This window comes from Orcinus orca, chromosome 11, assembly GCF_937001465.1.
Source record: "Orcinus orca chromosome 11, mOrcOrc1.1, whole genome shotgun sequence".
Classification (NCBI taxonomy): domain Eukaryota; kingdom Metazoa; phylum Chordata; class Mammalia; order Artiodactyla; family Delphinidae; genus Orcinus; species Orcinus orca.
Genome location: NC_064569.1, coordinates 68,163,594 through 68,176,759, shown reverse-complemented (window position 1 = coordinate 68,176,759; position 13,166 = coordinate 68,163,594).

The following is a 13,166-nucleotide window of genomic DNA, read 5'->3' as shown; positions in this document are numbered from 1 at the left end:
CGGTAGCACACAAAGCTTCATTGTCATGGTTTCGTAAAAATCATGTCCTGAAAGACGAGTATCCGTTTTCTAGGATATTGCTATCAAATGTTTTTGAACATGCACCAGAGTTACAAATACAACCTACACTACAAAACAGCCTATAACTCAGACACACACACATATGAACACATAGACACACACTCATAATAATTACAGAAACTAAAGTTTCATGAAATCATACATATCCCTATTGTGTTTGATGCACTCATATTTTCAATCCTATTTTATTCAATTTTAACCCCTAAACTGATTTCACAACCCCACTAATGGGTTATGATCCTCTAATCCATTATCTCAGTTTCAAAAACACTGCACTAGAAGTGATAATCCTGGAAATTGGGGGTAGTGGAACGATTTTAAGCATAGGAATTATAGGAGTAAGAAAGAAAATTTTATGTTTACAATGGAAAGGTGAGTGGGGTGAGAAGCCAGAAAAGGAGTCATTTAGTGTGTGTTTTCTCCCTTATCTTTTTTTGTTTATGGCTTCTGATAAATCCTTTTAAATCAATAATTTGAGATATGGGTGAGTCTCACTTTAACCTAAGCATAGGAGAGATATACCTGGTTGAATCTGTTAATCATATAGTCTGGTAGAAAAAGAATAATAACAAAGTTATGTGCACAGCTAAATAGTACTCATAGAATAAGAGCTATGTACTTTCACCTTAGCCTTAGTAAGTTCAGAATCTCATCACTTCAGAAGAGGTTTAGTAAACATGTGGTAAGTGTGGAAATTAAATAAGTCAATTCCCATATAATCTGAAGAAGTCACTTTAGAATTGGTAATAGTCAATGAAAATTTGTCAATTAAATTATCAAACAAATAGGTGTTATTAATATAATTTCCCAGAATTGTGCCTTGGGAACATTCATTTTAAATTATGGTTACAAAAGAAATTCTCTAGAAATCCTCTTATGTAACTATCCTTAAGACATCGTCAAATGGTGAAATCATCTCCTTCTCAATCTCAGAAAATTTTACAATGTCTTCTCTGGCTCTGCTGTTTAAATTTTCAGAAATAATTCTGTCAACCACTGGGTACCTAGAAGAGCCAGAGGTCATAATGCTTTCAAATTTAGTCCAGATATATAAACAATCTGCATGCATTTTGTAGAAAGATATAAACACCAGGGCATAATATATTAGTATTAATGAAAGTTAAATTAAATTAAGGAAATAAGTCTTTATTACATGAGTTTGGTTGCTTAACCAAGCAAAAGAGGTCAACTTTGCCACTACTCACTTCCTTTCCCTTTTTCATTCATTATAATGTGACAAAGAACCACAGAAATAAGTTCTCTATTTTTCCAAATCCAAACTCTTGAAAGTAAAAAATACAACTGTTAGAAATACTTTATCACCATTCTGACACATTTTGGAAGAAAAAATTTGATCCTTGGACATTTTACTCCAAGGAAAATGTCCTAGAGCACTGAAAAGCAGAGAAGGCCACATGCAAAACGTGATATGATTTGACACAAGCTGCAAATCCTGATGTGCCAGCCCAGGCTTCTCTGCCTATCACTGTGCCCACTTCAAGGGCTCTATAGGAAAGCAACAAGTGCCAGATGAACTCTATTATTTGCTCTCAGCCACCTGGTGTGATGACTTATTCTGACCGCACCACAGCCATCAGACCTGTGGAGAAGGCATTTACTTAGTTCTCAGCATTCAGTGTGACACCGGGGACCAATGTGATTTAATATATAGCCTCTCATCAGTCAATAACGTTCACCATGAGGGTTATACCATTCCCCTGACTTCATACCTAAAATGATAATATTATATAAACCTTGATTGATTATCTATAGACACATAATACTGTAAGCTTCTTCTCCAGGGACTTAAATTGACACTTTCTCCCCTTTCAAATTTTCCCATTGCGTCCTCTGAAACTCCAATCATTCCATGATTGATAATCTTGCTATCTCCTGCCCTTAGCCTCCAGTACAGTATCCTTTGAGAATAACCATTTCCTATAGCTCACACATTATCTCCTCTTAAAGGAAATGGTTTTTCCTTTAATAAAACCCCTGCTTCTTTGATGCTTATTCCACTGAGTTTTACTACATTTTACTCCTATATTTTCTCAGGCTATTTAATCTATAGACTCTTCTAATTTCTTCCTTACCAGTACTGTCGTCTGTCAAAGCTTACTTTTCTTCAAGTGCAAGCCCCATTCTTTGAACTGTTGTCTTTCAGATCTTCTAAATACCAATATCCTTTTTCTTTTTCATATCCTGGAATAAAAAAAAAATCTCTGAATAAATATAAAGCCTGTCTATACGCTTATAGCATGCTAGTGATCACTGCTAGGAAAAAAAATCCTACAACAGAGCATAATAAATGAGTCTTCAATATTACCTACAACATTTACTACTCTGTTTAGTCTGGCAATCTTTTCGATGCTTTCTTCCTAAACTTTTGTCTCTACCCAAACACATCCTCGATAGAAAATATTTCCTCTTAACAGAGATGGATAGTTGAGAAACAGCACAGGATTTCTTTTCATATGAGTATCTTAATTTTTCGACACAATTGGGCTTATTAATGATAGTCCTGTTTGTGTTGTAAGTAGTGATGGTAGTTTTTGTTCAGAAATAAAGCATTTTATGAAGCACCGGAGAATAAAACTTAAAACACCATGAGGATAAACTTAGATCCAAGCAACTTTCTCTTAGCTCTCATTATCCTAAATAAATAAATAAATAAATAATGAGAGAGACGGAGAGCGAGAGCGAGAGCGGGAGCGGGAGCGGGAGCGGGAGCGGGAGATTCCTCCTAAAAATTATGAAGAAAGGGAGACCTTCAAGACGGCAGAAGAGTAAGACGTGGTGATCACCTTCCTCCCCACAAATACATCAAAAATACATCTACATGGGGAACAACTCCTACAGAACACCTACTGAACGCTGGCAGAAGACCTCAGACTTCCCAAAAAGCAAGAAATTCCCCACGTACCTGGGAAGGGCAAAAGAAAAAAGAAAAAACAGAGACAAAAGAATACAGATGGGAGCTGTACCTCGGGGAGGGAGCTGTGAAGCAGGAAAAGTTTCCACACATTAAGAAGCCCCTTCACTGCCAGAGGTGGGGGGTGGCAAGGAAACCTTCAGAGCCACAGAGGAAAGTGCAGCAACAGGGGTGCGGAGGGCAAATCAGAGATATTCCTGCAAAGAGGATCGGTGCCGAGCAGTACTCACCAGACCGAGAGGCTTGTCTGCTCACCCACCGGGGCGGGCGGGGCTGGGAGCTGAGGCTTGGGATTCAGACTGGAGTTGGCTGCGTGAACACAGCCTAAGGGGGATAGTGCGCCACAGCTAGTCAGGAGGCAGTCCGGGAAAAACCCTGGACATGCCTAAGAGGCAAGAGACCATTGTTTCGGGGTGCGCGAGGAGAGGGGGTTGGGAGCGCCGCTTAAAGGAGCTCCAGAGACGGGCGCGAGCCGCGGCTAACAGCGCGGACCCCAGAGACGGGCATGAGATGCTAAGGCTGCTACTGCAGCCACCAAGAAGCCTGTGTGCGAGCACAGGTGACTATCCACACCTCCCCTGCTGGGAGCCTGTACAGCCCGCCACTGCCAGGGTCCTGTGATCCAGGGAAGTTCCCGGGAGAATGCACGGTGTGCCTCAGGCTGGTGCAATGTCATGCTGGCCTCTGCCGCCGCAGGCTCGCCGGGCATCCGTACCCCTCCCTCCCCCCGGCCTGAGTGTGCCAGAGCCCCCGAATCAGCTGCTCCTTTACGCCCGTTCTGTCTGAGCGAAGAACAGACGCCCTCAGGCGACCTACACGCAGAGGCGGGGCCAAAACCAAAACTGAACGCCAGGAGCTGTGAGAACAAAGACAAAGGGAACTCTCCCAGCAGCCTCAGGAGCAGCGGATTAAACCTCCACAATCAACTTATGTACCCTGCATCTTCGGCATATCTGAATAGACAACGAATCATCCCAAAATTGAGGTGGTGGACTTTGGGAGCAATAATATATACATATATTTTTCTTTTTCCTTTTTCTCTTTTTGTGAGTGTGTATGTGTATGCTTCTTTGGGTGATTTTGTATGTATAGCTTTCTTTTACCATTTGTCCTAGGGTTCTGTCTGTCCATTTTTGATTTTCTTTTTTTTTCTTATGTATAGTTTTTAGCAATTGTTATCATTGGTGGATTTGTTTTCTGATTTGGTTGCTCTCTTCCTTCTTTCTGTCCTTTTTAAAAATTTTTAAATTTTTAATAATTATTTTTTGTTTTAATAACTTTATTTTATTTTATTTCCTTCCTTCCTTCCTCCCTCCCTCTCTCCCTTCCTTCCTTCCTTTCTCCCTTTTCTTCTGAGCTGTGTGGCTGACAGGGTCTTGGTGCTCTGGCCGGGTGTCAGGCCTGTGCCTCTGAGGTGGGAGAGCCGAGTTCACCACATTGGTCCACCAGAGACCTCCCAGCTCCACGTAATATCAAACGGCAAAAGCTCTCTCAGAGATCTCCATCTCAATGATAAGACCCAGCTCCACTCATTGACCAGCAAGCTGCAGTGCTAGATACACTATTCCAAACAACAAGCAAGACAAGAACACAACAACACCCATTAGCAGAGAGGCTGACTAAAATTATAATAAGGTCACACACACCCCAAAACACACCACCGGATGCGAACCTGCCCATCAGAAAGACAAGATCCAGCCTCATCCGCCAGAACACAGGCATTACTCCCCTATACCAGGAAACCTACCCAATCCACTGAACCAAACTTAGCCACCGGGGGCAGACACCAAAAAACATGGGAACTACAAACCTGCAGCCTGCAAAAAGGAGACCCCAAACACAGTAAGTTAAGCAAAATGAAAAGACAGAGAAACACACAGCAGATGAAGGAGCGAGGTAAAAACCCACCAGACCAAATAAATGAGGGGGAAATAAGCATTCTACCTAAAAAAGAATTCAGAGTAATGATAGTAAAGATGATACAAAATTTGGAAATAGAATACACAAAAAATAAGAAACACAGAACAAGGACTTAGAAGAACTAAAGAGCAAACAAACAATTATGAACAACACAATAAATGAAATTAAAAATTCTCTATAAGGAATCAATAGCAGAATAACTGAGGCAGAAGAACGGATAAGTGACCTGGAAGATAAAATAGTGGAAATAACTACTGCAGGGAAGAATAAAGAAAAAAGAATGAAAAGATTTAAAGACAGTCTCAGAGACCTCTGGGACAACATTAAACGCACCAACATTCGAATTATAGGGGTGCCAGAAGAAGAAGAAGAAAAGAAAGGAACTGTAAAAATATTTGAAAAGATTATAGTTGAAAACTTCCCTAATATGGGAAAGGAAATAGTTGATCAAGCCTAGGAAGCACAGAGAGTCCCATACAGGATAAATACAAGGAGAAACACGCCCAAGACACATATTAATCAAACTATCAAAAATTAAATACAAAGAAAACATACTAAAAGCAGCAAGGGGAAAACAACAAATAACATACAAGGGAACTCCTATAAAGTTAACAACTGACCTTTCAGCAGAATTGCTGCAGGCCAGAAGGGAGTGGCAAGACATATTTAAAGTGATGAAAGTGAAAAACCTACAACCAAGATTACTCTACCCAGCAAGGATCTCATTCAGATTTGACAGAGAAATTAAAACCTTTACAGACAAGCAAAAACAAAGAGAATTCAGCACCACCAAACCAGCTTTACAACAAATACTAAAGGCACTTCTATGGCAGGAAACACAAGAGAAGGAAAAGACCTGCAATAACAAACCCAAAACAATTAAGAAAATGGTAACAGGAACATACATATCGATAATTACGTTAAATGTAAATGGATTAAATGCTCCAAGCAAAAGACATAGACTGGCTGAATGGATACAAAACAACACGCATATATATGCTGTCTACAAGACATCCACTTCAGACCTAGGGACACATACAGACTGAAAGTGAGGGGATGAAAAATGATATTCCATGCAAGTGGAAATCAAAAGAAAGGTGGAGTAGCAATTCTCATATCAGACAAAATAGACTTTAAGGTAAAGACTATTACACGAGACAAAAAAGGACACTATCTAATGATCAAGCACAAGAAGATATAACCATTGTAAATATTTTTGCACCCAACATAGGAACACCTCAATACATAAAGCAAATGCTAACAACCATAAAAGGGGAGACTGGTAGTAACACAATCATAGTAGGGGACTTTAACAGCCCACTTTCACCAATGGATAGATCATCCAAAATGAAGATAAATAAGGAAACACAAGCTTTAAATGACACATTAAACAAGATGGACTTATTTGATATTTCTAGGATATTCCATCCAAACACAACAGAATACACTTTCTTCTCAAGTGATCATAGAACACTCTCCAGGATAGAGCATATCTTGGGTCACAAATCAAACACTGGTAAATTTAAGAAAATTGAAGTTGTACCAAGTATCTTTTCTGACCACAACACTATAATACTAGATAGCAATTACAGGAAAAAAAATGTAAAGGAAACAAAAACATGGAGGCTAAACAATATGCTACTGAATAACCAAGAGATCACTGAAGAAATCAAAGAGAAAATCAAAAAATACCCAGAAACAAATGACAATGAAAACACTACAACCCAAAACCTATGGGATGCAGCAAAAGTAGTTCTAAGAGGGAAGTTTATAGCAATACAATCCTACCTCAAGAAACAAGAAACATCTCAAATAAACAACCTATCCTTACACCTAAAGCAATTAGAGAAAGAAGAACAAAAAACCCCAAAGTTAGCTGAAGGAAAGAAATCATAAAGATCAGATCCGAAATAAGTGAAAAAGAAATGAAGGAAACAATAGCTAAGATCAATAAAACTAAAAGCTGGTTCTTTGAGAAGATAAACAAAACTGATAAAACATTAGCCAGACTCATCAAGAAAGAAAGGGAGAAGACTCAAATCAATAGAATTAGAAATGAAAAAGGAGAAGTAACAACTGACACTGCACAGATACAATGGATCATGAGAGATTACTACCAGCAACAATATGCCATTGAAATGGACAACCAGGAAGACATGGACACATTCTTAGAAAACCACAACTTTCCAAGACTGAACCAGGAAGAAATAGAAAATATAAACAGACCAATCACAGGCACTGAAATTGATACTGTGATTAAAACTCTTCCAACAATCAAATGTCCAGGACCAGATGGCTTCACAGGCAAATTGTATCAAACATTTTGAGAAGAGCTAACACCTATCCTTCTCAAACTCTTCCAAAATACAGCAGAGGGAAGAACACTTCCATACTCATTCTAGAAGACACCGTCACCCTGATACCAAAACCAGACAAAGATGTCACAAAGAAAGAAAACTACTGGCCAATATTACTGATGAACATAGATGCAAAAATCCTCAACAAAATACTAGCAAACAGAATCTAACAGCACATTAAAAGGATCATACACCCTGATCAAGTGGGGTTTATCCAAGGACTGCAAGGATTCTTCAATATATGCAAATCAATCAATGTGATACACCATATTAACAAATGGAAGGAGAAAAACCATATGATCATCTCAATAGATGCAGAGAAAGCTTTCAACAAAATTCAACACCCATTTATGATAAAAACCCTCAGGAAAGTAGGCATAGAGGGAAGTTTCCTCAACATAATAAAGGCCATATATGACAAACCCACAGCCAACATCATCCTCAATGGTGAAAAACTGAAACCATTTCCACTAAGATCAGGAACAAGGTTGCCCACTCTCACCACTATTATTCAACATAGTTTTGGAAGTTTTAGCCACAGCAATCAGAGAAGAAAAAGAAATAAAAGGAATCCAAACCGGAAAAGAAGAAGTAAAGCTGTCACTCTTTGCAGATGACATGATACTGTACATCGAGAATCCTAAAGATGCTACCAGAAAAGTACTAGAGCTAATTAATGTGTTTGGTAAAGTAGCAGGATACAAAATAAATTCACAGAAATCTCTTTCATTCCTATACACCAATGATGAAAAATCTGAAAGAGAAATTAAGAAAACACTCCCATTTACCACTGCAGCAAAATGAATAAAATATCTAGGAATAAACCTACATAAGGAGACAAAAGTCCTGTATGCAGAAAACTATAAGACACTGATGAAAGAAATTAAAGATGATACAAATAGATGGAGAGATATACCATGTTCTTGGATTGGAAGAATCAACATTGTGAAAATGACCAAACTACCCAAAGCAATGTACAGATTCAATGCAATCCCTATCAAACTACCACTGGCATTTTTCACAGAACTAGAACAAAAAATTTCACAATTTGTATGGAAACACAAAAGACCCCAAATAGCAAACGCAATCTTGAGAAAGAACGGAGCTGGAGGAATCAGGCTCCCTGAGTTCAGTGTATACTGCAAAGCTACAGTAATCAAGACAGTATGGTACTGGCACAAAAACACAAATATAGATCAATGGAACAGGATAGAAACCCAGAGGTAAACCCACGCACATATGGTCATATTAGTTTTGATAAAGGAGGCAAGATTACACAATGGAAAAGACAGCCTCTTCAATAGGTAGTGCTGGGAAAACTGGACAGTTACATGTAAAATAATGAAACTAGAACACTCCCTAACACCATACACAAAAATAAGCTCAAAATGGATTAAAGACCTAAATGTAAGGCCTGACACTATAAAAATATTAGAGGAAAACATAGGTAGAACACTCTATGACATAAATCACAGCAAGATCCTCTTGACCCACCTCCTAGAGAAATGGAAATAAAAATAAACAAATGGGACCTAATGAAATTTAAAAGCTTTGGCACAGCAAAGGACACCATAAACAAGACGACAAGACAACCCTCAGAATGGGAGAAAATATTTGCAAATGAAGCAAATGACAAAGGATTAATCTCCAAAATTTACCAGCAGCTCATGCAGCTGAATATCAAAAGAACAAACAACCCAATCCATAAATGGACAGAAGACCTACATAGACATTTCTCCAAAGTAGATATACAGATTGCCAACAAACACATGAAAGAATGCTCAGCATCACTAATCATTAGAGAAATGCAAATCAAAACTACAATGAGGTATCATCTCACACAGGTCAGAATAGCCATCTTCAAATAATCTACAAACAATAAATGCTGGAGAGGGTGGGGAGAAAAGGGAACCCTCTTGCACTGTTGGTGGGAATGTAAATTGATACAGCCACTATGGAGAACAGTATGGAGGTTCCTTGAAAAACTAAAAATAGAACTACCATACGACCCAGCAATCCCACTACTGGGCATATACCCTGAGGAAACCATAATTCAAAAAGAGTCATGTCACAGCTTACCTTTCCCCCTCCCCATATCCTCAAGTCCATTCTCTAGTAGGTCTGTGTCTTTATTCCTGTCTTACCCCTCGGTTCTTCATGACATTTGTTTTTTCTTAAATTCCATATATACGTGTTACCATACGGTATTTGTCTTTCTCTTTCTGACTTACTTCACACTGTATGGCAGACTCTAGGTCCATCCACCTCACTACAAATAGCTCAATTTCGTTTCTTTTTATGGCTGAGTAATATGTACATATATACACTACCAAATGTAAAATAGATAGCTAGTGGGAAGCAGCTGCATAGCACAGGGAGATCAGATCGGTGGTTTGTGACCGCCTAGAGGGGTGGGATAGGGAGGGTGGGAGGGAGGGAGACGCAAGAAGGAAGAGATATGGGAACATATGTATATGTATAACTGATTCACTTTGTTATAAAGCAGAAAGTAACACGCCATTGTAAAGCAATTATACTCCAATAAAGATGTAAAAAAAAAAAAAAAGTCATGTACCACAATGTTCATTGAAACTCTATTTACAATAGCCAGGACATGGAAACAACCTAAGTGTCCATCGACAGATGAATAGATTAAAAAGATGTGGCACATATATACAATGGAATATTACTCAGCCATAAAAAGAAACGAAATTGAGTTATTTAGTGAGGTGGATGGACGTAGAGTCTGTCATACAGAGTGAAGTCAGAAAGAGAAAAACAAATACTGTATGCTAACACACATATATGGAATATAAAGAAAAGAAAGTTCTGAAGAACCTTGGGCCAAGACAGGAATAAAGACGCAGACCTACTAGAGAATGGACTTGTGTATATGGCGAGGGGGAAGGGTAAGCTGGGACAAAGTGAGAGAGTGGCATGGACATATATACACTACCAAACGTAAAATAGATAGCTAGTGGGAAGCAGCCACATAGTGCAGGGAGATCAGCTCAGTGCTTTGTGACTACCTAGAGGGGTGGGATAGGGAGGGTGGGAGGGAGGGAGATGCAAGAGGGAAGAGATATTGAGATATATGTATATGTATAACTGATTCACTTTGTTATAAAGCAGAAACTAACACACCATTGTAAAGCAGTTATACTCCAATAAAGATGTTAATAAATAAATAAACAAATAAATGCAAAATAAAGACTCCCAGATAGACCAAAAAAAAAAAAAAAGAGGTAACTGTAAAGTTAAATTCCCCTCTATACAAAGTTATGTTTACTTATACCTCCTTCTTTGTGTTTGAAAACATTTGATCAGTATAGAGTAGGGTTATCTTAACTATGCATAACTGGCAAATTTATTATCTAAAGTATTAATTTTAAATAAAATAAGTTTATATCCCATAAGAAATTCCCTGGTGATAGAAAAACCTTAGAAGCAAATTAGATAGCAAGGAGAAGTTATGTTTTAATGTAAACTGTTTAGGAAAATCCATATTACAGGTATTATATTTTCTGGCAATCAGCAGTTGACTATACTGAAAACAACAGTGAAATAATGGTTTACATTTAGATGTGTTCATACTTGGTAATAAACAGAGATTTCTATAAACTGGACTCGATTAAATGGTTATAAAGATAATTTCCTATAAAACCAGTCATTGCATTTTAATCACTGTCTGCAATCTCACTCTGCAGAAAATATTTGAATATCTATCATCATTCCTTAGCTATTACTTAGAAAATAAATGTAGCTCAGGGATTTAAGTGTCCCAGAAAACACAATTTTTAAAGCACCTTAAAAATCTCATGGCTTTAGAAAAATAAAAGGGTTTTGCATGACTATTTACCAAAAAAAATATAAACTACTACTTTGTGATATCAAACAATTTCACATGTAAGTTTTAGTATCCTTCATTCTGATTTTTTAAAAATCTCTCTTAAAAATATTACAGCATATTTTGGCTGATGTAAAATTTTTAATCTCAAAGGTATACTTTTTTTCAGATTACATTTTTATTTATTCAATCACCATGGCTACTCACATTCAACTCTTCACACCTGCAGGTGAATCAAAGCCAACTTCTAAGATGTTTTGGCATCTTACTTCTTCATAGGGGAAAAGAGAAAGTCAACTCTGGTTTTGCTGACCTTAAATTATAGCTTACATGGATATAGCAGCAGATATCCATGTCATCTCCCCCTGTTGGTCTGCTTTACTCTCAGTGGTTCTTTTCTTCATGAGACTCTGCATGTAAAAGTTAGTTGAGTATACATATAAAGGGGAATAATTTTGCTGGTGCTTCAGGATGCATTGCCTGATCCAACTGTAATAAATTATGGCATGTCTTTATGATTACTTATACTAGATGACTGAATAATATCTCATATATTCCTGAACTGTTTAAGTAATCATGTTTGCTATTGTAAGCTTTATCTGAGACTAATGGACTACAATGTGAGTTGTGAGACCTCAATTCAAGCTCTTGTTATAATATGATACTTAACTTTTTTGTCCCAAAGGTTACATGATATGTGAAGATCATAAAAATATGTGTGCATGAACATGTGACTATTGACTAATAATTCTGGCTTCTTTTCTGATTAAGTAAAGAAAAAAGAAAGCACCTCAACATTAATAATCAAGTTTGTTATTGTTACCCATCCATAAAAGAAAACATTTTTAAGAAAAAAGTATAGTTTAATTGACTGTATAAAATGAAAAGCTTAAAATTTTTGGCATAAATTTATAATTGTATACATATTTATTTATCCAAGTTCTGAAATACTATTCATTCTTTCTTTTGATTCTTTGGTTTTTAGGTGCCAGTGAAAATGGAATTTTTGTTGAATTTCCTGTATTACCCAATTTATTAATGTATGGTTTGAAGCTACAGCATCTTAGGGGACTTAATTTTTTTAACTTTTAAAACCAAGATGGTGTGTTCAAGTAAATGCATTTGTTTTTATTAACTACTTAACAAAATGGGTTTAAAAAACGGACAATGAATTTTACTCCCATTAGATATAGTCACCTTGAATAAAGTCTGTAGTGTTGGGCTTCCCTGGTGTAACTGTGGTTGAGAGTCCACCTGCCGATGCAGGGGACACGGGTTCTTGCCCTGGTCCGGGAGGATCACACATGCCGCAGAGCGGCTGGGCCTGTGAGCCATGGCCGCTGAGCCTGCGCGTCCGGAGCCTGTGCTCCACGATGGGAGAGGCCACAACAGTGAGAGGCCCGCGTACCGCAAAAAAAAAAAGTCTGTAGTGTTTACTACATCTAACCACTTGAAAGACATTATGCAAAGCTTTTAGACAGTATGTTGTGACAATAAAACCAAAATAGCACAAATCATACCAACAGAGCAAATCAGGAAGGGGGTGAGATGTGCCAACCAAAAATCGCTAAATCTAATGTTATGCTATCCCCAAAGAACAACATATTTCTTATACAGAGAGATGCAATTGAAGAGGGTGTAGAGATATTCTTTTTAGAAAAAATTATTGGAAAGACGCTGTAGGAGTAATCATTGAAAAATTCAGGATAATGGCTTTTCTGAATTGTAACTGTTTTAGAAGAAATAAAGTCAGGAAGATATTAATAGTGATATAATAAATTTGTTTTTGAGAATGGCTTTCTGTATAAAATTTATCACCATAGGAAAATACCAGTTCCAAACAAAAACAAGTTGAATAGATGTGTTAGACATATGTTGGGGGTACATTTATCATGATCTAAAAACGATATACCATTTATATATTTTACCATATTTAATGTATTATCTTTTTGATTAATTTCAGTATAAGAGTAATTATATAATATCTTGTAAAGGGAAGCTATTCATGTTTTTCTCCACGTGAGAGCAG